Source organism: Stomoxys calcitrans, chromosome 1 (genome assembly GCF_963082655.1).
Source record: "Stomoxys calcitrans chromosome 1, idStoCalc2.1, whole genome shotgun sequence".
NCBI classification, from domain to species: Eukaryota; Metazoa; Arthropoda; class Insecta; order Diptera; family Muscidae; genus Stomoxys; species Stomoxys calcitrans.
Window position 1 is genome coordinate 201,509,550 of NC_081552.1, and position 26,414 is coordinate 201,535,963.

The 26,414-nt window shown below is 42.7% G+C and overlaps 1 protein-coding gene across 3 annotated transcripts in view; it reads right to left on the reverse strand.

Annotated features, from left to right (window-relative positions):
* The window catches only part of LOC106091151 (uncharacterized), a 613,012-nt gene that overhangs the window by 236,040 nt on the left and 350,558 nt on the right, over positions 1-26,414 (reverse strand). For all 3 annotated transcript variants that reach the window (XM_059361085.1, XM_059361084.1, XM_059361086.1), the window contains one exon: positions 10,322-10,365. The gene's annotated coding sequence lies outside the window, so the exon portion shown is untranslated. The remainder of the gene's footprint in view (positions 1-10,321; positions 10,366-26,414) is intronic.

Sequence of the window (26,414 nt, forward strand, 5' to 3'; positions counted from 1 at the left end):
TTGCACTAGGGGCCTCGACATCCGACTCGAATATGGTGTATATGGGACCATATTTGCATACAGCTGCCATGTAGACCGATCTGCCGATTGAGGGTCTAAAGCCTATAACAGGCGCATTTACAACCCGATTTGGTTGAAATTCAGAACAATGAATTTTATAAGGTCCGTAGATATCCCAACCAAAAATGGACAAGATCGGACAAGATTTGGATATAGCCACCATATAGACCGATCTGCCGATTTTGGGTCTTAGGCCTATAACAGGCGCATTTATTACCCGACTTCGCTGAAATTTGGAAGAAAGAGTTGTATCAAGACTTCCAACATATGTCCCGAATATGGTCTAGATCGGGCTATATTTAGATATAGCTGCCATATAGACCGATATGCCGATTTGGAGTCGTAAGCCTATAACAGGCGTATTTATGACCCGGCTTCGCTGAAATTTGGAACAGTGAGTTGTATCAAGACTACCAAGATCTGTCTCAAATATGGTCCAGATAGGGCTATATTTAGATATGGCTGCCATAGAGACCCATCTTCAGCTGTAGGGTCTAAAGACCATAACAGTCGCATTTAATCTCCGATTTTGCTGAAATTTGAAACAGACTCCCGACATCCCACCCAAATATACTTCAGAACGGACTCAGATATAGCTGTTATATAGTTCGATTATCCGATTTGGGGCTTAATCACATAAATGGAGCATTTATTGCCCGATTTCGCAGAAATCGGATACTGTTACTTGTATACATCTTCTCGGCACCCGAACCAAATATGATAGAGATCGGCCTATAGTTGGATATTAATATGGAATATATTCATGGTGGTAGGTATCAAAAGTTCGGCACAGCTAAACTTTAAGCGTTTTTACTTGCTTTTTGTCAGTTTTTTTTTGTCAAGTCACTGTAAACCACCCACATGATGGTCGTATGTCAAAACGTTCTGAGTGCGTTTATGATGGAACATATCAAACTTCCGAATGGAGATGTTAGATTGCACCTGGCAACATTTGGTGATGTTACCTAAGCCAGAAACTTATATGGCAGCCCTAAAAGATGGGACTTAAACAGCGTATCATGCATTGGCTGTAAGTGTACTGCAGTTGTCAGACATATTTTGCCATATGATTGTGGTCTGATGGACAGAGTGCCAACATTTAGGTTGCCCAAAAAGTAATTGCGGATTTTTCATATAAACGGCGTTGACAAATTTTTTCACAGCTTGTGACTCTGTTATTGCATTATTTCTTCTGTCAGTTATCAGCTGTTACTTTTAGCTTGCTTTAGAAAAAAAGTGTAAAAAAAGTATATTTGATTAAAGTTCATTCTGAGTTTTATTCAAAATGTATTTACTTTCTTTTAAAAAATCCGCAATTACTTTTTAGGCAACCCAATAGTACCCAGCTTGCGTTGGGTTATACAAAAATCATATTTTCCAATAAGATTTTCTATGCAAATAAAGATTTGTTGCTCAAAAGAAGGAAATTTGATTGTTTAAAACCTTCTTTTGTCTAGTGACACCATTCGGAAACTAATTCTTGGAGGTGGCAGGCAACCCACCCATTTCGTGTTGCATGTTCTATTTGCATAAAGGTGTTCTTGAACATATTCCCCACTCATTGAGTGCTTCCTTGTGCTTGTATGCACTATGAGTTAACAAGAATAATGGCTTTAATAAATAATGATGTTAACAACATTTCCCATTAACCCACAATTAGGGTTGAAAGCAGACCATCGTTGGGGTGGCCATTTGAAGTAGCAGCGGAGGCATAGATACGCTTAGTGGCATCAGCAATTGCCTAGGTGGTCTAGTGGTATGCATGATGGCACTGCGTCTCCCGTCGCTGCTTTCCTTTTATGGGATCCTTAGAAATTTTTAGGATTGAACGTCAAGAATGCTTAGCTTCTTTAAACACTGCTTGCCTTATAGCTGCCAGAGTTTAAATGGCTGGATGGTGGCTTTCTGATAAGTGCAAGCAAGCGCCATACTTTGGCTAATGTCAGTTTTGAGTTTGAAATATTTCCAAAGAGCACGTGAGCCTTCACTCACCCACCTTAGCCAATGGGTGGCCGCAACTGGGGATGGTTGAGGGCAGGCGTGGTGTTGATGTCGGCTCTATGCTGACACTTTGTGTGGTGCTATTTCTCCACTGAGTGTTCAGCGATTATGAAGCTAATAAAATTATAATTATGGAGCTATTTTTGTTGTTGTTAATTAATTATGGGCTCGTATGACCCTGTCGCTGTGAATGCTAATCTAGAATTTTTTTGTATAGGTAAATAGAAGTAAATGTTGTATATTTATGGCCAGCGATGGCAATTAATTTTAAGAAAATAAACATGGAAATTTAGTACAAACAAACAACGATTGCCGCAACACTTGGGGGAAAAATTTCGTTTAATGGTTTTTATTAGTGCTAAATGAGTTGATGGTAAGGTAATTTCTATATTCGTTTTGCCTGATAAGCCGATTTGCCAATTGATCCCGTGGTGAAATTACGTGGCACTAAATCTTTTGATATCTGAAGGGGGAGCGGACCCTCCCCCTTACCCTAATTTTCAAAAACGCCAGATCTCGGCGATGGGTGGGGCGTTTTAACCGAAATTTTGTGTGCTCTCTTATAGTAACCTACAAACCTTGGTATCCAAGTTTCGGATGGGGTACCTATGGTGGGCGCCCCACCCCAAAACCTACCAAACACATATATACACCAATCACGACAATAGCCGACTCAAATGAAAGGTATTTAAGATTAGAAAACGAATCTGATATCTTGAAATTTTCACTGATGGTGCATAATGATCCCGTGGTGAAAATAGGGTACTACATTTTTTGATATCTGAAGGGGGAGCGAACCCTCCCCCTTACCCTAATTTTCAGAAACGCTAGATCTCGGAGAGGGATGGTGCGATTTAAGCGAAATTTTGTGTGCTCTCTTATAGTAACCTAAAAAAAATGTGGTAATTAGAAAACGTATCTGATATCCAATTGTCGGACCAAGTGTTAGGGGTACCACCCCAACCCCCAAAACACTCCTAAATCGGACATATTTACCGACCATGGCAATATGGGACTCAAATGAAAGGTATTTGTGAGTAGAATACGAATCTAATAGCCAAATGTCCAAACGTGGTCCCAGTTTCTGGGGGTTCACGCCTTCCCCAAAACAGGACTTATTTACTGACTATGGCAATATGGGGCTTAAATAAAAGGCAGTTGAGTGTAGAACACGAATCTGATATCTCGATGTGGGACCAAGTGTTTGAGGGGCCGCCCATCCCCAAGAACATCCCCCAAAAAAGACAAATTTACGGCCAAAGCAATAGGGGGCTCAAATGAAAGGTGTTTGGAAGTAAAACACGAATCTGAAAACAATGTTCGGGAAAAGTATCTATGGGGCCAACCCACTCCCATAACACCCCTAAAACAGAAAGTATTTGCTGACCATTGCAATATGAGGCTTAAATAAGAGCTATTTTAGAGTAGAACACGAATCTGATATATATTTTCAAAGCCAAGTCACTGAGTGGCCGCCCCATACCCCAAAACACCCCCCAAACCGGTCATGTTTGCCGACTATGGAAAAATGGAGCTCCAATGAAGGGTATTTGGGAGTAGACCATGAATCTGACATCAACCTTTGGGGACCAACTGTCTAGGGGATGTCCCACCATCATAACAACCCCCAAGTAGGACGTCTTTGCTTACCAAGACAATTTGGGTCATCAAGACTGTGAAGCTCGATATTCATAGTTTTTAGGGCCCATACCCCAAACCGGACATATTTGCTGACTTTTGCAATAAGGAGTTTAAATGAGATTAGAAAACGAATTTGATATTCAATTTTGAGGGCAATGGCAATATGGGGTTCAAATAAATGATATATGAGAATAGAGCACGTTGCTGATATATTTTCCGGGCTTAGTGTTTGGGAGGCCACCCCACTCCCCAAAACATCCCTAAATCGGGCATATTTATCGACTATGACAATGTGAGGCTTAAATGAAAGGTATTGGGGGGCAGAGCAAGAATTGATTCCAACTTTTGGGACCAATTTTTGGGGGGACTACCCCTTTCTCAAAATACCCCACAAAAAGCAATTTTTTACTGACCATCGCAATATGGGGCTCAAATAACGGTATTTGGTAGTAGAATACGAATTTAATATCAAAAGTGTAGGACCATGTATTTAGGGCCTCCCAAAGGGTAAACATTTTTCGACCATGCCAATATGTGGCTCAAATGAAAGGTATTTGAGATTAGAAAACGAATGTGATAACCAATTTTGAGACCATGTGTTTGGGGGACGCCTCATCCAGTAAACTCCCCCTCAAAACCAATGGCAATATGGGTTAAATAAAAGGTTTTTGAGAGAAGAGCAAGATGCTGACATTTTTTTAGGGCCAAGTGTCTGGGGGACCACCTCACCCCCGAAAGCACCCCTAAATCAGACATCATGAGAATATCGGGTTGAAATAAAGTATTTTAAGAATGGAGTACACCTAACATGTAAACATAAATTCGTAGACCAATAAAGATGGAATTCAGATAAAGGCACTTATATTGTTAAACTATTAGTCAAGCGATATACATTTTTCGTAGCATGGTATTTCACTAAAAGCTCTTTATATGGAACTTTGTTCCATATAAAGTAAAAGAAGGCGCAGCGGAGTAGGCCCGGTCCAGCTAGTAATGCTATAAAATGGTCATTTGTTAACCGATTCTCACGAATTTCGGCAGGAAAGATTTTCTCTTGACTCTCGATATTGCTGGGGGTTTTCATGGAAATCGGTTCAGATTCAGATATAGCTCTCATACATATATATCGCCCGATTTCAACTTTTAGAGTCACAGCAAACCCATTTATTGACCAATCTTGCAAAAATTTTGTACAACGCTTTCCTCGATGACTGCCACAGTGTTGGAAAAGCTTGCTCAAAATCGGTTAAGATTTAGGTATAGCTCCCATATATATGTTCGTCCGATTTGGACTAATTTTGCATTATAACACTCATTTGTTAACCGATTCTCTCGAAATTTGGCAGAAAGGAATTTCTTATGACTCTCAACATTAGTGGAGAATTTTATGGAAATCGGTCCAGGTTTAGATATAGCTGTCATATATGTATATCGCCCGATTTTCACTCCTAGAGCCACTGCAAGCGCATTTATTGATCAATCTTGCCAAAATTTTGCACAACGCTTTCCTTGACGACTACCACAATATCTGAGAAGTTTACTCGAAATCGGTTCAGATTTAGATACAGTTTTCACATATATGTTCGTCAGATTTTTGGTAACTCCCAATAATGTTGTCATTTGTCAACTGTAGTTATTACAGTTTGAACATATTTGCTTGAAATGTGATACGGATCGTTTAATAACCCATTTGAAAACAACCGCCGAGGTCCATCAAAATTGGTTTAGAATTGGATATAGCTCCCACATTGCACTAATAGGGTAGGTGTGGGGTATTATACAGTCGGCATCGCCCGCTTTTTGCCCTTCCTTACTGGTTTTATACTGGCACTATTCTGATGTATACGAGCTTTACTATGCAATATTATTATACCACTTCCATAGTTAACCAACAAATGTTGACACTTCTGGATTAAACCATAAAATTTAACTGATCTTATGCTTCCATAATCCACACATAAATTGTTCAATTCAATTATCTGCTCTCTTGGGGCCACTACGCACAATGGCAGTAGCTTATCACAGTATGACAAGTTGCTGGCTGATAATGAAAGCAAACATTCCCACAAGGATTTATGAACATCTCAATGGTAACCTTAATATGTGTAACTGGGAAATACTGATGCGTACAGTGATAAGCCTTGTAAGGGCAGATGAAAGACAGTGCGTAGTGAATATGAAGTAAACAACGATAACAGTGGTGGAATAAATTTTCTATTCAAAATACAAGTAAAAAGGCATTAAGTAAGGCCGGGCCAAACTTTGGATACCTACCAGCTCGGGTATGAGATCGGTCTATATGACAGCTGTATCCAAATCTGAACCGATGTGGAAAAAATAGAAGAGGGATGCCGAAGGGCCTAACGCTACTCACTGTCCCAAATTTCGGAGAAAGCAGACAATAAATGTGCCTTTTATGGGCCCAAGACCTCAAATCGAGAGATCGGTCTATATGGCAGCTATATCCAAATCTGGACCGATCTAAGCCAAATTGAAGAAAGATATCGAAGGGCCTCACATAACTCACGGTCTCAAATTTCGGCCAGATCGGATAATAAATGCGCCTTTTATGGGCCCAAAACCTTAAATCGAGAGATCGGTCTATATGACAGCTATATCCAAATCTGGACCGATCTAAGCCAAATTGAAGAAGGACGTCGAAGGGCCTAACTTAACTCACGGTCTCAAATTTCGGCCAGATCGGATAATAAATGCACCTTTTATGGGCCCAAGACCTCAAATCGAGAGATCGGTCTATATGGCAGCTATATCCAAACTGGACCGATCTGGGCCAAATTGAAGAAGGACGTCGAAGGCCTTAATACAACCCACTGTCCCAAATTTTGACAAAATCGGACAATAAATGCAAGTTTTATGGGCCCAAGACCTTAAATCGAGAGATCGGTCTATATGGCAGCTATATCCAAATCTTGACCGATCTGGGCCAATTTGAAGGAGGCTGTCGGAAGGCCTAACATAACTCACGGTCTCAAATTTCGGCAAGATCGCATAATAAAAGCGCCTTTTGTGGGCCCAATACCTTAAATCGAGAGATCGGTCCATCTGGCAGCTATATCCAAATCTGGACCGAACTGGGCCAAATAGAAGAAGGACATAGACTGGTCTAGCACAACCCACTGTCCCAGATTTCGGCGACAGCGAACAATAAATGCGCCTTTTATGGACCCAAAACCGTAAATCGAAAGATCGGTCCATATGACAGCTAGGCCCAAATCTGCACCGATCGGGGACAAATTGAAAAAGGATGTCTATGGGTCTAACACAACTCACTGCCCCAAATTTGGCAAAATCGGACAATAAATGCGTCTTTTGTGGGCTTAAGACCTTACATTAAGAGATCGGTATATATGGCAACTCACTGCCCCAAATTTGGCAAAATCGGACAATATATGCGTCTTTTGTGGGCTTAAGACCTTACATTAAGAGATCGGTATATATGGCAACTATACCGAAATCTATAGCGATAGGCAAATTGAAGAAGGATGTCGAAGGGCCGAACACAACTCACAGTCCCAAATTTCAGCAAAAAAATTTCAACCTTTGACCAGTCCCAGATTTTTAAAGTACACCCCAAAGACCACCTGGTCGTCTAGTTTGGAACCATCCGTATAGAAGTCTATATAACTTCTATTACCTGGCATATCGAAGTTCCAATCGGTTCTATCAGGAATAGTGGTACAGTACTTTCTATCAAAAAGCGGCTCAAGTAGGGTGTAATCCACACTGCCTGGAACATCGGATATTTTATCAAGGATTACACAGTGTCCGTAGCCACCACATGACCAATGAGAAAGATGCCTTAACCTCACGGCAGTGGTCGCTGCAATTTGGGTATCCACTATGTCCAGAGACATTAGGTGTAGCATTAAATTCAGTGCAACAGATGGTGTCGTCCTCAGTGCGACTGTGATGCATAAACGAGTCATCCTTTGGATCCGGTTGACTTTTGAACAGTAGGTGGACTTTTTTAAGCGCCGTCCACCAGACCACAACACCATATAGCTTTATAGGTCTGACAACTGCAGTGCATATACAATGCATTACGCGCGGTCTAAACACCCAACTTTTGCCAATGGCTCTCTGGCAGGTGTATAGGGCAAGTGTTGCCTTGCTTGCCCTTTCCTAAATGTTGGATTTGAAGTTCAATTTCATGTCCAGCAAAACACCCAGGTATTTTGCGCGCTGGTTTTACCCTCCTAAAACAAGTTCTTTGTACGGCATCTCTTTATAGGCAAACAGAGGATAATGCTAAGAATTGTCTCTTATAAGGTCTCAAGAAGTAAAATCAGGAGATGGGTTTATATGACAAATCGGATATGAATTGCGCCATCTAGAGGTCTATAAAGTCAATGTCCTAGATCGCTTTATATGACAGCTATATCAGGTAATGAAATGGTTTTGACCATACGAAGTACAGTTTTTGGAAGTCATAACAAAACACCTCATAGAAAGTTGTAGCCAAATGGGAGAAGAATTGCGCCATCTAGCGACTTAAAAAGTTAAGGTCCGAGATCGGTTTGTATGGCAGCTATATCAGGTTATGAACCGATTTGGACCATACTTAGCACAATCGTTGAAAGTCTTAACAAAACACCTCATAGTAGCCAAATCGTATAAGAATTGCGCCATCTAGAGGCTCAAGAAGGCAAGATCCCCGATGAGTTTATATGGCAGCTATATCAAGTTATGAACCGATTTGGTCCACACGTAGCACAATTGTTAGTAGTTATATCAGAACTCTTCATACAAAATTCTAGCCAAATTGGATAGGAATTGCGCAGTGTAGAGGCTCAGGAAGTCAAGGTCCGAGATCGATTTATATGGCAGCTATATCAAGTTATGAACCGATTTGGACCATACGAAGCACAAATGTTGGAAGTTATAACAGAACGCTATGTGCAAAATTTCAGCAACATCGTATAAGAATTTCGCCGTCTAAAAGCTCAAGAATTCAAGATCCAAGATCGGTTTATATGGCAGCTATATCAAAACATGGGCCGATATGGCCCATTTATGGACTGATTTAGACCATCCTTGGGACAGCTAAATCGGATAAAAATTGCGTCTTCTAGAGATTCAAGGTGTTAAGATTCAAGTGTGGTTTATATGGCAGCTATATCAAAACATGGGCCGATATGGCCCATTTATGGGCTGATGGTCTAATCCTTGGGACAGCCAAATCGGATAAAAATTGCGTCTTCTAGAGGTTCAAGATGTCAAGATCCAAGAGCGGTTTATATGGCAGCTATAGCAAAACATGGACGGATTTGGCCCATTTGCAACATTTTTGCAAAATTTCAAGCGCCTAGTTTTACTACTTCGATAGTTGGCGTATTATCGACAGACAGACAGACGGATGGACATTGCTAGATCGATTTGACAATGTCAAGGTCTTATGAGGTCTTATATCAATATTTTGAGGCGTTCCAAACGGAATAGCGAAGTTAGTATACCCTAATCCTCCGGTGAAGGCTGTAATAAACCGAAAATTAAGAACAATGTTTAAAATTCTGTACATATATATAAACGAGCACGTATATTGGACATTGTATTGATAAGGAAGAGGGAAAAATTTCTCATGTACCAATGAGTGTTGTCCGATTCAAATTTTAAGCCTAATGACAAGGGACCTTCGAACTGCGTGCCGCAGCGCTACACCTATTTGGGGAGAATTGAACACAAATTTCGCCAGTATTAGGAGGGGATAACCACCGTTGATAACTTTTTGTCTGATGTTCTCATAGGCGGACATGCTAGCCTTTGCTCCACGGTGGCCCAAGAATCCATATACTGTCTCTTAGGTTAGGTTAGGTTTAGGTTGAAAAGAGAATGAAGATATAATCTGCTCCATGACACTATCGACACACACCTAAGCCAGTAATCGGCTTGTTGTGCGCTCTAAAAACTATTGGGTTGCCCAAAAAGTAATTGCGGATTTTTTAAAAGAAAGTAAATGCATTTTTTATAAAACTTAGAATGAACTTTAATCAAATATACTTTTTTTACAGAGTCACAAGCTGTGAAAAAATTTTTCAACGCCGACTATATGAAAAATCCGCAATTACTTTTTGGGCAATAAAAAAGAAAATTTTAAGTTAGGAATTCCGTGCTACTGACAAAATCCTCAATTGTTTTCCATACCCGTCCCCTAAGTTGGTTCATGTCTGGTATTGTGCCCCCACCCCTGTTAGCTTCGAAAGCCGGACAATGACATAGGAAATGCTCCAACATCTCATCATCTTCCCTACATACCCTACACATGATATCACTTGCTGTACCGATTTCGCCTAAGTGAGCTCGTAGTCCTATGTGTCCCGTTGTGACACCAAAAGCTATACTGACCTCCTTCTTAGCTCCTTTCAGTAATAGCCTCGTCCTCTCACGATCCGGATCACCACATAGGATTTTTGGTATCAAAAGGGGAATGAACCTCAGAATCGGGGAACAACCTTGCTCTTCAAAGGGAGCTTGCCAAGGATCTCTAGTCCCCAAGCGATTTGTCGCCTTGACAGTTACAGTTACAGAACAGTTTGACAGTTACCTTAGAACTACATACATAAGCCTTGTAAACTTCATTCAATTGTTGTTATAAACTTACCTCACAAGAAACAGAGTCAAGAAGAAATCCACAATGTCGATGTGCTGAAAATTAAAAAAAGATAGAAAATTTAATTTAAGCACATTTATGTCATTTATCATTTAAACATGACGTGCACACTGCACCATTTTGATTTTGGCAGTGATATAATGTATCGGCTCAGATTTGGATATAGCTCCCATATAAAAAAACCAACCGATTTTTTAGTACAAAGCTTATAGCATAGCATGGGGGGTATACAAATCTAGTCATTCCGTTTGTAACACCTCGAAATATTGATCTGCTACCCTATAAAGCATATATTTTTTGATCGTTTTAACATCTTAAGTCGATCTAGCCATGCCTGCCGTCCGCCTGTCCATCCGTCTGTCGCTTAAAACTTTGTACAGACAATTTTTATTGATGTAGGTTGTTGGGGATACGATGCCTGCCATCACGGCGCAAACCTGCGAGGCCCAAGGGTGAATACAATGCGTCTACCAACGCCCCCCAACATGTGGTAAACCACACATGAGTACCAATTTGATACCATGTATCTGGACGTGTTCACCTCCTTGGTTAGGAGCGGAGTACTACCTAAAACTTATTCCGATCTATGGGTCACAGCACCCGGTTGAAAACCCAACTCTACGCGGAGCTTATGCTCTACCCTCGATTTGGGTACAAACCACAGCCACCACGTTGCTCCCAACTGGGGCCTCACCATTGCCAGGCTGGAACCGAAGTTCCAGGGGCTTCTGATACCCGTGGTACCAGATTAAAGTCTACTACGCGTTGAACGCCAAACAGTTCCGGACTGGTCACCTGGAAGAAATGAATCGCCCCAAGCCGACCATAAGCCAGCATACAAAAGTATGCACCAAAACAACATACAACAGGACGATATACACAAACAGGGCACGGCAGCCCTCACGGGCTACGGCATACATATCTGCTTCAACATGGGACTCACAATCAACGCGGCCTTCATCACGGATGACCGAACACAACCACAAAAGCAACGGGACCTAACGATGGGCAAACGCCACTGCATCAACTTGGGCAAGTCAGGTGCCAGGCCATATCATGCGCCGCACCAAATCACTCGGTCGCGCCAGTACAGCAACACCTCGTTATGGATAACTAGCGTGTATTCATCCCTCCACAGTACTATCTGACACTGCACGGAAGCTCGAAATTGAAAAGCTGCAAACACAACAAATGGCAGCGGTATACTCCACTCGACTGACCCAACTGCTTGATGAAAGCACTCCTTGTTCCGATGATATAATGGCGCAGTGGCAAACCATTGCCCACTCCATGAAAAATGCTGCGAAATCCGCACTTGGGTACCGGAAGCCTCCTCCAAAAAGCCTCGAGATGCTACTGAAGCCAAGAATGCGGCGTATAGAGCAACCCTGCAATCAGTAGCAACGCGCCAGATGAAGGAGAGGTATCGGGAGAAAAGCAGAGATGAGAAACGTCTATTCCGCAGAAAGAAAAAGAAAATGGAAAGACGTGAGTGTGAGCGAATTGAGATGTACAGGAGTCTGAATAAAATCCGGAAATTCTACCAAAGAATTAAACATCCAACCGATGGTGGATGCAGGCACATCCTCCTTCACAGACAAAGAACGATATCTGGTAACTGACACAGATAACATGCTGAGGATATGGAAAGAACATTTTACCCAACTGCTAGTGTCCGACTTTGGCGGCGAAGAGGATACCGCAGAACCAATCCTTCATGATGTTATAGAATGTTTACCACCTAGTCAGAATGAGGACCAAGCAGCAGTGACTAAAGAACAACAAGGCAGCAGGAGCCGACGGGTTATCCGCTGAACTATTTAAGACCGAAGGCGACACGCTGATAAGGCGTATGCATCAGCTTATCTGCGCAATCTGGCTAGAAGAACGCATACCCCATGATTGGAACCTCAGCATACTATGTCCCGTACACAAGAAAGAAGACAAGACGGAATGTGCCAACTACAGAGGAATAAGTCCCCTCCCCCATCGCATAGAAGATACTCCCGAGCGTACTGTGTGAAATATTAAAACCTAAAGTCAATGAGATAATTGGGCCCTATCAATGCGGCTTTAGACCTGGTAAATCCACCCTAGACCAGATATTCACACTGCGCCAAATGCTGGAAAAGAGCCGAGAAGGACAAATCAACACCTACCACACTCGCCTATGCCGACGACATCGATATCATAGGTCGGTCACCGGAAGTAGTAACTGCAGCCTTTGAAAGAATCGAAAGAGAGTCAGTGAAAATGGGTCTGGCAGTAAATGGAGATAAGACGAAATGGATGGTTTCAACTCCTTAAACGCCTTGCACAACCGAGCAGATAAAGAAAAAAGGAGAAAGTTGGGAACCACAACTTTGAGACAGTCAGTAACTTTATCTACCTCGGCACTGCCGCAACCGAAACGAATGACACCAGTTTGAGATTAAGCGATGAATAATACTGGCAAACAGATGCTACTTTGGACTTAGTAAGCAGTTTAGGAACAAGGCCACCTCTTGACACACGAAGATTACACTACCCAAGACACTTCTACTATCCGTGCTGTTATATGGTTCTGAAGCATGGATACTTGTGAAGGCAGATGAGGCAGTGCTTGGAGTTTTTGAGAGAAAGATTCTTTGTAAAATATATGGACCAGTTTGCGTTAACGGAGAATATAGGCGACGTATGAACCACGAGCTGTATGACGACGACACGCATCAAAATACAACGGTTGCGCTGGCTAGGTCATGCTGTCAGAATGGTGGTACACGCAAACCGGGAAGACCAAAAGCCCGATGGAAAGATCAAGTTGTGGGAGACACCTCGAAACTTGGTGACAGAGATTTTAGAATGAGCGCAGAAGATCGAGGCGCTTGGAACGCAATTCTACGTTCGGCTAGTGGAACAAATATTCTAGCCAATTAAAGAAAAGTAAAGTAATTCATCCCTCCACTAAGTCTTGTCCGTCTCCTAAGGAATACTTCCCGGGAAAAGCGGGCCAGCCTGGCAACAGTCATCTCGTCTTCAAGGGCCCTACTGAAATCCCACAACGCCTCGCTAATTCCCATCGCGTCTAAATCTCTACTGCCTGCATAGTACGGACATTCAGTCACTACATGCCTCCAGTCCTCAGGTCTGCCACAGTCGCACAGATCAGTCGCGGACAAATTCCTCTAATGCAAAAATGCATTAAAGGAACCATGTTCCGTCAGTATGAAGACGGCCCAGGCCCAAGTCCGAGCGGTCTCGTAAGAACGTCGCGTCACGAATGAATTCATAAGTCACCTGACCATTGTCACTACTCGTCCATCTAGTTCTCCACCTATCATCGAGACGCTCCAAAAGGAGTGCCTTGAGCCGCCTAACATCCCCATCTGCAAGCTCAGAAGCGGTGAGCCCTTCCTCACGCACCAATGGAATTCCCTTTTTCACACTATGCTGAACGGTCATGTAACTCACGATTAAATCAAGCGGGGGCGGACTGTCCAAACAGTCCTACACACAGGCAAGCAAGCCAGCATTGCCACCCTCTGACAAGAGAGGATCTTCTTTCGTCCTAAGACTGTCGCAGCAATGCCGTGCGATACAGGCGCTCCATAAGTTGCGCAAGCAACAAATAGACCACCATAGCGGTTCAGATTTCAGTCTACTAAAGCTTCAGTTTGGACATGGGTTTGTGAGAGATAGTTTTTTATTTTGGCGGCATGATTAACGCCGTCGATCTGTTCGCAGAAAAGCTTACAGGAGGCACGTTTTGCCGATCTGGTAATCTTATTGTGTTCCTTGAGCCGTGTATAATACACATAGAATAATTGGTAGTTGATATGGGTCAGTCCAGAAACTTTGTTCCGGGTCGTCCATGGCTCCTTAATTAACTCAATATGAATCTTTCCCCTGCTGATTTTCTCCCTCAGAGCGTGTGTACCAGTCTCGCTCGGGTAGAATTTTATGTGGATTACCTCCATCATTGGTCATCCAGTAAATGGGCATCTTGGGAGTAGGTGATGATCTCATCGTCTGCTGCGAGTTCTTAAGAATGCATTGACTTTTCTGTCACTGCACTGCCTGGTGACATCGTTTTTGCCTATCCTAGTCTTCCGACTCTTTATAAAGTCGGTGTTTGTCCCTGTTTGTTAAGCTGTATTGAGATTGCATTCCCTGTACTGCCTGATGTTTCAATCCTAGGATCTTTCCCCATCTTAGTCTTCCAAATCTTTGGGCTTTTTGAGTAGGCGACTGTACCATCATCGGCTCCCTGTTCGTTGGGTTGCATTGAGACTCCTGTCGCTGCGCTGCCTAATGTTTCAATATTAGGATCTTTACCTATCCAAGTATTCCGAATCTTTATTGAGTATTGAGTTTCCAATCCCTGTACTGCCTGATGTTTCAATCCTAGGATCTTTCCCCATCTTAGTCTTCCAAATCTTTGGGCTTCTTGGGAGTAGGTGATGGTACCATCATCGGCTCCCCGTTCGTTGGGCTGCTGCATTGAGACTCCAATCGCTGCGCTGCCTAATGTTGCAATATCAGGATCTTTACCTATCCCAGTATTCCGAATCTTTAAGTCAGTGATGGGTCCGTCGTCGGGATCCTGTTTGTTAGGCTGTGTTGGGTCTCTCGCCACTGCACTGCCTGATATTTTAGTATAAGGATCTTTGCTTCTCCTAGTCTTTCCAATATTGAGAGATGCCGTGATTGTCTCGTTGTCAGCCCCCTGTTTGATGGGCGGTGTTGAGTCACCTGCCACTGCACGGACTGGTGTCGCAGAATGAAAATTTCTGCCTATCCTAGTCTTCCCAATCTTGAAAAAGACAGCCTTGCTTCCTTGGAGGCCACCGTTGCGCAGGGGTTAGCATGTCCGCCTACGACGCTGAACGCCTGCGTTCAAATCCTGGCGAGACCATCAGAAAAAATATTCAGTGGTGGTTTTCCCCTCCTAATGCTGGCAATGAGGTACTATGCCATGTAAAACTTCTCTCCAAAGAGGTGTCGCTCTTGAGGCCCCTTATCATTGAGCTTAAACTTGAATCGGACTGCACCCATTGATATGTGAGAAGTTTGCCCCTGTTCCTTAATGGAATGTTCATGGGCAAAATTTGCAATTTTTGTTCCCGTAGTGAGCCATGCCTTAAGTCTTAGTCAAACTCGTCACGGAGACTTGATCAATGCCAACCACAAGGAGAGTTCTTTCCTTCTTCTCCTCCCTGTGGAAGACCTCCCACTTCTCTGCGACCAAACCTTGGTTTTGCTTGACCAAGAATCCCAATATACGTTCCGTCGCAAATTAACTGCCCCCTCGCTTGATAAAAACCGTCGCCTTGGTGAGCTCACCAGGTCGAGCTTTATGCTCTCCCAGGGACCGTGGATACCTCTGACAAGCTGTTTGGCGATATCAATACATTCCGCCGACGCATAGTTGTCCCCTCTATACTCACAGCTTATCATTTGTATGGGTGGAACCTCTACCGAGTTCCACACATATTCGTAAATCCCCTCCTGAACCAGTTTCTCCACCTGGGACCGGCAATCTGATGGAATCCTAACGCATGCACTGCCGATATTGATGACTGCATAAGTCAGCTTATCTCTATGGTGCTTCCTTGCCACTCTGGTGAAGAGGGCGGCTCCTTACCTTTCTCAGCGACCATCTTCCACTTCCGTGAGGGTTGTGGCATCCTTTTGGAAGTCACAGTCCTCCATGAAGTCTCAGGCGCCGTGTGCGCTTCCTTCGTTCCTCTTCAGACTTTGACTACCTCCTCAGGACACCGTCTGGATTCTCCATTGCGGGATGGCTGGCTTAGTTTTCCCAGAGTACTTGAAAGCGGGGGGAGGCCACCGTAGCGCAGAGGTTAGCATGTCCGCCTATGACGCTGAACGCCTGGGTTCGAATCCTGGCAAGACCATCAGAAAAAATTTTCAGCGGTGGTTTTCCCCTCCATATGCTAGCGATATTTGTGAGGTACTATGCCATGTAAAACTTCTATCCACAGAGGTGTCGCACTGCGGCTCGCCGTTCGGAATCGGCTATAAAAAGGAGGCCCCTTATCATTGAGCTTAAACTTGAATCGGACTGCACTCATTGATATGTGAGAAGTTTGCCCCTGTTCCTTAGTGGAATGTTCATGGGCAAAATTTGCAATTTCACTTGAAAGCGGGGAGACCTTTTTCTTCTTCAGCATTTTATCAGTGTTATGCTCTTCAGGAGATCTAATTCTTTTTCCAGCTTCCGTAGAAGTGCTTGGAATGTCAGTTCTATCCCTTTCTGCATCCTGCCCGATTGTGCTGCCGTTACATACTCCTCTGTCTCCTTCGTCGTGCCCCAGATCGCTTTCTCGGTCTGCTTGTGTGCTTAGCAAAGCCATCGCGCACTTCTGCCGTCATCCCACTGCCCTCATCTCTCGATTTGGCTGCGATGACTGTTTCATTGACACCGTCGATGTCTGAATCCAAGTCGGAAACTCCACTTTTAGTTAAAGGCTGGAGACGAACTGATTTATCCGTCTCTTCCCAATTAATTAGTCTGACGACTAGTTGTGCGCTTGAAGCATTACTCTCGGCTACAGGTGCCAAGGCACCCACACCTATAGAAGGGGGGAATAACATGCTACGGTCTGACGCTACCACCGCAGCTGTTGGGTCTTTGATGCTATCTTTAAACACCTATTTACAAACGGACATGACCATCCGTTTCAAATTTTGATTGCTGATTGGTTCTTATTTTACTTCATAGATGACTGTCCAATTATTTTTGATTGAAAATGGGTATATTTTTAAATGGATGAGGGTATACTAATCTAGTCATTCGAAATATTGATATGCGACCCCATAGAGAATATATATTCCGGATCGTCTAGACGTTCTGAGTCGATTCAGACATGTCCGTCCGTCCGTCCCTCCGTCCGTCTGTCGAAATCACGATAGCTGTTGAACGCGTAAAGCTAGCCGCTTGCACATATACTTACTATTGATGTAGGTCGTTGGGGACTCCAAATCGGCCATATCGGTTCAGATCGAAGTATTGGGGGTCACGCCACCCCTCAAAAACCCCATTAGACCCATTGGGACTATATGATTCTTGGCTGAACCGATTTTCTTAAAATTTTCATAGATTGTGTACATAGGAAACATAGGCAATAAAATTTTTAGATATTTGGGTGGAGGCGGACCCTCCCCCTTACCCCTAAAACGCCACCCATATCCGAAAGTGGTCCGATGGGCACAACAAGGGCATCAAATGAAAGGTCTTGGAGACCAGAAAACGAACCTGGTATTAAAATTTGGGTCCAAGTACCCAGCGGGCCCCCCAACCCCAGAACTCCTCTAAACAGATATAGTCGAAGTTCATATCAATATGGGAATCAAATGAAAAGTATTAGGCAGTAGATTACAAATATGGCATAAAACATTAGGTCCAAGTAACGGGAGGTCGACCCAACCCCAAATAGCTCCAAATGGGCATATTAGCCGACAATGGCTATATGGGACTTAAATGAAAGGTATTTGGGAGTAGATTACGAATATGACATTAAAATTTGCCTCCAATGCTAGGTGGCGCTTTTCCCCCTCCCCATTATGACAATATGGGACTCAAACGAAAGCTATTTGAGAGTAGAAAACGAATGTGATATCCAATTTTGGAGCCAATTGTTTTGGGGTACACCCTAAAGTACCCCCTAAACTGAACTTTATTTCGGTTGGGAATAAAGAAAGAATTTGATATTTATTTTCAGTGCAAAGTGCCGTTGGCCGCCCCAAACCCATGGGGGCTCAAATTAAAGGGATTTGGAAGTCCAACGCGAATTTGTTATCCATATTTGAGTCGAAATGTCTGAGGTGCCGTCCCTCTCCTATTACCCATTTCATTACCCTATTTTTTTTAAATTACCAGGAACCGAGCGGGGGCAAACTTCTCTGCCTTCTGATTCAAGTTTAAACTCAATGATAAGGGACCTTTTTTATAGCCGAATCCGAACGGCGTCCTGCAGTGTGACACCTCTTTGGGGAAAATTTTTTAAATGACCATGCATGGCATGACCATGTACCACTGCTTTGTCCTATGTTCTTGACAAGATTCGAATGCGTTCAGCTTCATAGGCTACAATGGCAAATAAATGCAAATTTTGCCCATGAACATTCCACTAAGGAACAGGGACAAACTTCTCATATATCAGTGAGTGCAGTCCGATTCAAGTTTAAGCTCAATGATAAGGGGCCTCAATGATAAGTGCGACACCTCTTTGGGGAGAAGTTTTACATGGCATAGTACCTCAGAAATGTTGCCAGCATTAGGAGGGGAAAACCACCGCTGAAAAGGCTACAATGGCTCGAATTCGATATCCGCATTCAGCACGAAGTATTCCCAACCTAAAAAGATATTAGAGAGTTAAAGAAGGCGCAGCGGGCCCGGTTCGGCTAGTTTAAAATAAAAAAATCCTTAATATGTGGGAATATATTTTTCACCAAAAACATTTTTTCCTTAAAAAGTTCGGAAACTGATCATCTTTAAACCAAGTATGCTAATCTTTGGATCGAATCTTTAAAATTCAATGCGCATGCGCTATATTAAATCTCACCAGCTGTAACTATCTTGGGTAAGTACACTGTTCTGATCTACTTTCTTATTTCTTATTATTCTGATCTACTTTCTTATTTCCTAAGGATATTTGCTGGCCTTTCGACAGCCTCTTCGTTCTAGCGTGCCATAGCACATCCCAGCCCAGTTCCTTCACTTGTGTAGCGTTAAGTGGTAGGGTTTCGTCTGTTCCCATGGGCTTTACGGCCAGATGTATACAGCATAAGCATTAATCGCCTTTCTGCTATCCGAAACCATTGTCCATATGATGATGATATCAACTACGAATCCACTGTACTTCGCAGTGCCTTCAGCGGCACTTCAATCAACCGCATTTGTATTTTATTGGTATTTCATCATACAACTCCTCCACACATGTCATCATAAATTGATTCTGTCCATATGGACAAGAGCCGTTCAACGTATCAGAGATACTCACATATACATATGCAAATATATATGCCAAAAATGTAATACTCGCATTTGTGTATGTATTTGAGCTTACATGAGCCAATATGAAAATATTTTCACCTGCAGTTTGCGGTAGTTGAAAATTCATACGATTAATTGAAATACGGGAATATTGATGATGGAGTAAACTGAAGGCTACCTCTACGTTCTCACATCCATGACATCTCCAATGTTCGTTCACCTACATCTGCGGCCATGAATGTGGCATTTATTCAGCCTTCCCTGCATGACTTCTTTTGGAGGGAGTGAGGTAGCGAACAGATCCCATGGTTATCTGGAATATTATGGTTGGCATATTCGGATTTATATGTGACCATCGAAGAAAAAAAAAACAAAAAATAAAATAACAACAAAAAAAAATCAACAGGAAAAATTGAGTTATGGGAAATTTAATATTTCACACTCTATAAACGCAATCAAGCGGCCGTTATGTGAAAATGAAATGAAAATTGCAGCGCAGCTCCAGTGGCCTTGTTAAGGGACTTTTGTTTATAAATTAAACTACTCGAATTACAAGGATTACATTTGGTATTAATGGCATTGGTATTATTTGTATTCAAAGAAAAAAATAAACTATGGCCTCACATACACAGGTGATTAAGGAGGATGAATATATGGCTATAGGGGACTTTAATATTTGAACAATTGAACACAGGGGACTTTAATATTTGAACAAATATTGGAGTTAATATTTGAACAATTGAAAATTGAATGGGTAATAGGGAAGCAAGCCAAATCAACCAACCATCAACCATTTCGATCAACAATATTAAAATTTGATTTAATTTTGTATGTAGTAATGATTACGCCTGTAAATAAACGGAAGGGGGGGGGGCGGACCTTCCCCCTTACACTAATTAAGTGAAATTTTGTATGCCACGTCATGGTACCCAAAAAACACGAAGTTCGTAAAAAATTTTGGGGTCAACTAACCTGGGGGGGACGCCCCATCTCAAAACCCACCCAAACGGACATGCTTATGCACTGGGACAATATGGGTATCAAATGAAAGGTATTTCCGGCCGACACAAGATAACTATGAGCACCACACAGGCTGGAACTTTGAGCTCCGACGGGAAGCTAAGCTGAAAGCTAACGGTTGTGTCCACAGGTTAAGGTTAGTAAAAAGCTTGGTTTTTATGCGGAGTAGCTGCAAATAAGGCTGCGGGCAGTCCCGAATTTCGAGAGGAGAGTCTCAGTGAGAGGTCAGGTGGCACTGGCTCTTAATTAAATACTGAGTGCCAATGATACTCGAGACGAAAAGGCGAGTTATTGGCGCCTTCCCAGGTTAGGGGCGGCTGGAGGCGAGCGTCGGATCTTGGAGCAAGCGACTCGCCACAACGAGGAATACATGTGCAGTCCCACAAAACCCATGCGGTTGGGGCGCTGGGCCAGTAACCCGCCCCCAGAAAACTATAAGCAACAAAGGAATAGTAAAAACGGAACCCCCGCCCCCCAACATTGACGACCCACGCAAACGAAAAAAGGACCATGATTTGGGGATCTGCAGCTGGAATGTCCTCACTCTTTATAGAGAAGGTGCAGTATACGCGCAGGCGGATGTATTAGAGAAGTACAAGGCAGATATTACCGACTTACAGGAAGCACGGTGGACTGGGAATGGCGTCACTACAAAATCAAACAATGCCGCCATAACACGAGGCATGAATTTGGCTATGGATTTGTGATTAGTCGTAGACTGAAACAACTTGTCTCCAGCTTTACTACGGTGGATGAGAGGCTAACCACAATCCGCATAAAAGACATATTCTTCAACATCTGCCCATGCCCTGACAGAAGACAAGCATGAGCAGACCAAGGATATTTTCTATGAGAGCGTAGAGAGAGAGAGAGAGAATATGACCGCTGGCCCGTCCATGATATTAAAATCGTTCTGGGAGATTTTAATGCGAAGATAGGGAAGGAAGACATTTTTGGTCCAACAATCGGAAAGTTTAGCCTCTACGAGATAAGGTCCAGTAATGGATTGAGGCTGATAAATTTCGCCGGGGCAAAAAACATGGTAGTTAGTAGCACCAGATTTCAACATACAAATATTCACAAAGCCACATGGCTGTCACCCTATCAAAACACGAGCAACCACGGATCGATTGTATTAGATGTACGATCGATTCGTGGAGCGAATATAAATTCGGATTATTAGCTTGTTGCACCAAAGGTTCGCAGCCGTTTGAACATGGCGAGGAAAGTACGATCGGACACAGCACGGAAGGCCCAGTCCTCAAGAATTTATGAATGAGACGCTCTCCCACGATTTGTTGGTCATTTACGAGTGGGGGGGGGGGGGGGGGGGGAAGACGCAGTGCTGTTTCTTGTCTCACAAGCGATTCACTGACCCACTTCAATCGTCGATATCTATCGAGGGTATAGACATTGAGCTGTCAGATGCTCATGATGCTCTGGGCATGAAGATACAATGTGATGTCCGCTGGTCAAAACACGTATTCACAGTTTCGAAAGAAGCATTCAAGTGTTTGGGCCTTCTTAAACGGTGCAAAAAATATTTCACCTCTTCTGATCTTCTCCATATCTATACTACCTACATAGAATATGACTCTCATAGGCTGGAGCTCCAAAATCATCTTTGGAGCTACTTGACCGGGTTCAACGAAGAGTGATGTTGTTGATTGGGGACAGTAGGGTATCCATCTCTATTGGTTATCTTGAACATCGTCGGAATGTGGGAAGCGTTGTATTGCTCTATCGTTATTTTCATGGCGTGTGTTCCAGGGATATTCATCATCTTATTCCTGACGTTAGAAAGTTCACCAGGAATACAAGACTTGCCAGGAACTCACACCCGTTTGTAATTGATTGGCCAGTCGACCGTGGTTTTTGGGAGTAGAGTATGAATCTGATATCCACTTTCGTGGTAAAGGGTTTGGCCACTGCAAGCCATCAGCAAAACCAAGAGAAGAGAATCAGCAAAACCAAGGGGGGGAGGGGGGGGGGAGGAACCTCCCCCTTACCCTAATTTGCAGAAACCCCAGATCTTAGAGATCGGTGTTGCAATTTAAGCGATCTTTCGTATTCTCTCTTACTAAATATATATATAAGCCAATCACGACAATATGGGACTCAGATGAAAGGCAATTGAGAGTGGAAAACGAAGCTGGTATTTAACTATAATGTCAAGGGGCCGCCCCACCTCCAAAACACCCCTAAATTCGGTATATTCACCAACCTTGGCAATATGGGGCTCAAATAACAGTTATTTCGGAGTAGAGCACGAAATTGATATCCAATTTCGGGACCAAGTTTCAGGGGGGTCCCCCCTTCCTCAAGTTTTTGGGGGTGGCAATTCAATGAATGCTGTCCGATTCAATTTTAAGCTCCTTTTTATAGCCGAGTCCGAATGGCATGCCGCAGAGCAACACCTCTTTGGGGAGAAGATTTTACATGGCAATATACCTCACAAATTCAGCGAGCATTAGGAGGCGATAACCACCGCTGAAAATTCTTCTGATGTTTCTGCCAGGATTCGAACCCAGGCTTTCAGCGTAACAGCCGGAAATTTTTGATATCTGAAGGGGGGGGGGGGGCGGACCCTCCCCCTTAGCCTAATTTTCAGAAACCCCAGATCTCGGAGATGGGTGGTGCGATTTAAGCGAAATTTTGTGTGCTCTCATATAGTACCCTAAAAATAAAAATTTGGTATCCAAATTTCGGATAGGGTACCTAAGCGGGCTGCCCCCCCCCCCCCCCAAAACCTACCAAACATATATTTAGACCAATCATGACAATATGGGACTTAAATGAAAGATATTTAAGATAAGAAAACGTATCTGATAACCAATTGTCGGACCAAGTGTTAGGGGGACCACCCCAAGCCCCAAAACACCCCTAAATCGGACATATTTACTCACCATGGTAATATGGGACTCAAATGAAAGGTATTTGCGAGTAGAATACGAATCTGATATCCAAATGTGGGAATACGTTTCTGGGAGTCCACCCTTTTCCCAAAACACCCCCAAACTGGACTTATTTACTGACCATGGCAATATGGGGCTTAAATAAAAGGTATTTGAATGTAGAATACCAATCTGATATCCAAATGTGGGACCAAGTGGCCGCCTCTCACCAAAAACATCCCCCAAAGGGGACAAATTTACGACCATAGCAATATGGGGCTTCAATAAAAGGTATTTGAGTGTAGAATTCGAATATGGTATCCAAATATGGCACCGACTGTTTGGGGGGGGGGGGGGCGCCTCTCACCAAAAACTTCCCCCAAAGGGGACAAATTTACGACCATAGCAATATGGGGCTCAAATGAAAGGTTTTTGGGAGTTAAGAACCAAGTTGATAACAATATTCGGGAAAAGTGTCTACGGGGCCACCCCACCCCCACAATACCACCCAAATAGCTAGCATTTTCTATTAGCCTCTATTCTATGAGTCTCAAATAAGAAGGTTTTCAAAGTGGAACACGAATCCGATATATATTTTCAAGGCCAACTCACTGAGTGGCCGCCCATTCCCCAAAACACACCCCAAGCCGCTCATGTTTGCCGACTATGGAAATATGGGGCTCAAATTAAAGGTATGTGGGAAGGTAGACCATGTATCCGATATCAACATTAGGGGCCAACTGTCTAGCGGGCGTCACACCACCATTACAACCCCCAAATAGGATGTATTTGCTCACCAAGACAATTTGGGTTTTAAAGGGAGTGGAACTAAATATTTATAGTTTGTAGGGTCAATACCCCAAAGCGGACATATTTGCTGACTTTTGCAATAAGGAGTTTAAATGAGATTAGAAAACGAATTTGATATCCAATTTTGAGGGCTATAGTAATATGAGGTTCAAATAAATGATATATGAGAATAGAGCACATTGCTGATATATTTTCGGGCTTAGTGTTTCGGGGACCAATCCCCAAAACACTCCCAAATCGGGCATATTTACCGACCCTGTCAATGTGGAGCTTAAATGAAAGGTATTGGGGGGTATAGCAAGAATTGATACCCACTTTGGGGACCAATTTTCTAGGGGGAATACCCCTTTCCCAAAATGCCCCACAAACGGCAATTTTTTACTGACCATCGCAATGTGGTGCTCAAATAAAGGTATTTGGAAGTAGAATACGAATTTGATATCAAAATGCAGGACATTGTATTTAGGGCATAACCCCTTCCCCAAAACTCCCCCCAAAGGGTCTTTTCAACGCATAGCGGAATTGCTCCCTTGCGTTTACAGCCAAGTTGACACTCAAATGACTTTTAAGCTATGGCAACGTTACCATTGCACTTTGCAAACATCGATGAAGTTGATATTTTCCCTCAACACAGATTGATTGGTTCATTAAACTTACGAGTGTTTTTACTCATTACTTGGTATTTATTACCTCCACTTCATCCATAATCCATATGCCCACCAAAAATCATTCGCCATTAAGTATTTCTCTAAAATAAAGTCTTTATCTAAGGAATTTGTCCTGTTTTTTTTTTTATTGAAATTGCCACACGAACGTCACGAAACGCTACCATTCTCATGAAGTACACCAAATCAAATGTCAAAGAACCTTCCTTCCAACTCGACCCTTGACTATTTGTTGACGTGCGGAAATAATTACCCATTTTTCTTCCTTACGTCTGCAGGCTAATTTAGCACAAATTCCACAAAACATGCAATCGCAATTTTCTGCATAAAAAATTTCTTCTCATTATGACATTTGTAGAAAGTACTTGCTGCGACATTATTGCGCGCACTTTTTCTTTCAATTTACTTCATTTAATTACTTGCTCAAGAAAACTTCGTGGCAAAATCGCTGAGTTGAAAATAACATAATGTCCCTAATTAAATGCGAAAATTTCAAAATGATTGGGACTGTGATTGCGGAAGGAGGACTCATTCGTCTTGAAGTTTGACATGCAATTCGCAAGTTTATGCAATCATCGTAGACTTGAGGAAGGCTGTTTCAGTGCGATGAAGTTATATCCCCACTAGATATGAAGTGTTAACAGTTTTATGTTACTTCGAAACAAGTAAAAGCATGCCAACTACGGCCGGTGCGAATCTTGGTTACCCATCGCCATGGATTCCGCCAAAATGTAGCCTTATTAACTGAGTTTGTATTTTGGTCTCAATCGCGATATCGGTACTTAATGGGACCTATATCACCCTATTGATCGATTCGGTTAAAACTTGGCTCTGATGTTGTAAGTCATAGGAAAGGCTTTAGGGCCAAATTTCATTCAAATTAGGTGAACATTTAGGCTTCTAAAGGCTGAAGAAGTCAAATCGGGAGATCGGTTTATATGGGGGCTATATCTGTTTATAGACCAATTCCGGATCATACTTGGCAGGGATAATGAAAGTCATAGCTTAAGTCTTTGTTCAAAATTTCAGCCAAATCGTACGAAAATTGAGGCTTCTAGGGGCTAAAGAAGTCAAATCCAGGGATCGGTTTGTATGGGGGCTATATCTATTTGTAGACCGACAAGCTGACCCGGTCCGCTCCGCTGCGCCTTCTTTTACTTTATATGGAACCAAAGTTTCCTTCGAATATTTATTTTCGACAATTAAAGAGCTTTTAGTGAAATACCATGATACGAAAATAGTGTATGTATTGGTTGTATGTATGTTTGCCCAAAAAGTAATTGCGGATTTTTCATATAGTCGGCGTTGACAAATTTTTTCACAGCTTGTATTCTCTGTATTTGCATTCTTTCTTCTGTCAGTTATCAGCTGTTACTTTTAGCTTGCTTTAGAAAAAAAGTGTAAAAAAAGTATATTTGATTAAAGTTCATTCTAAGTTTTATTAAAAATGCATTTACTTTCTTTTAAAAAATCCGCAATTACTTTTTGGGCAACCCAATACATCGGTTGACTAATAGTATGACAATATAAAGGCCTTTATCTGAATCCCATATGATCTTTATTGGTCTACGTATTTAAGTTTGGATGTAAGGTGTACTCCATTCTTAAAATACTTTATTTTAGCCCGATATTCTCATGATATCTGATTTAAGGGGGTGTTCTCGGGGGTGAGGTGGTCCCCCAGACACTTGGCCCTGATG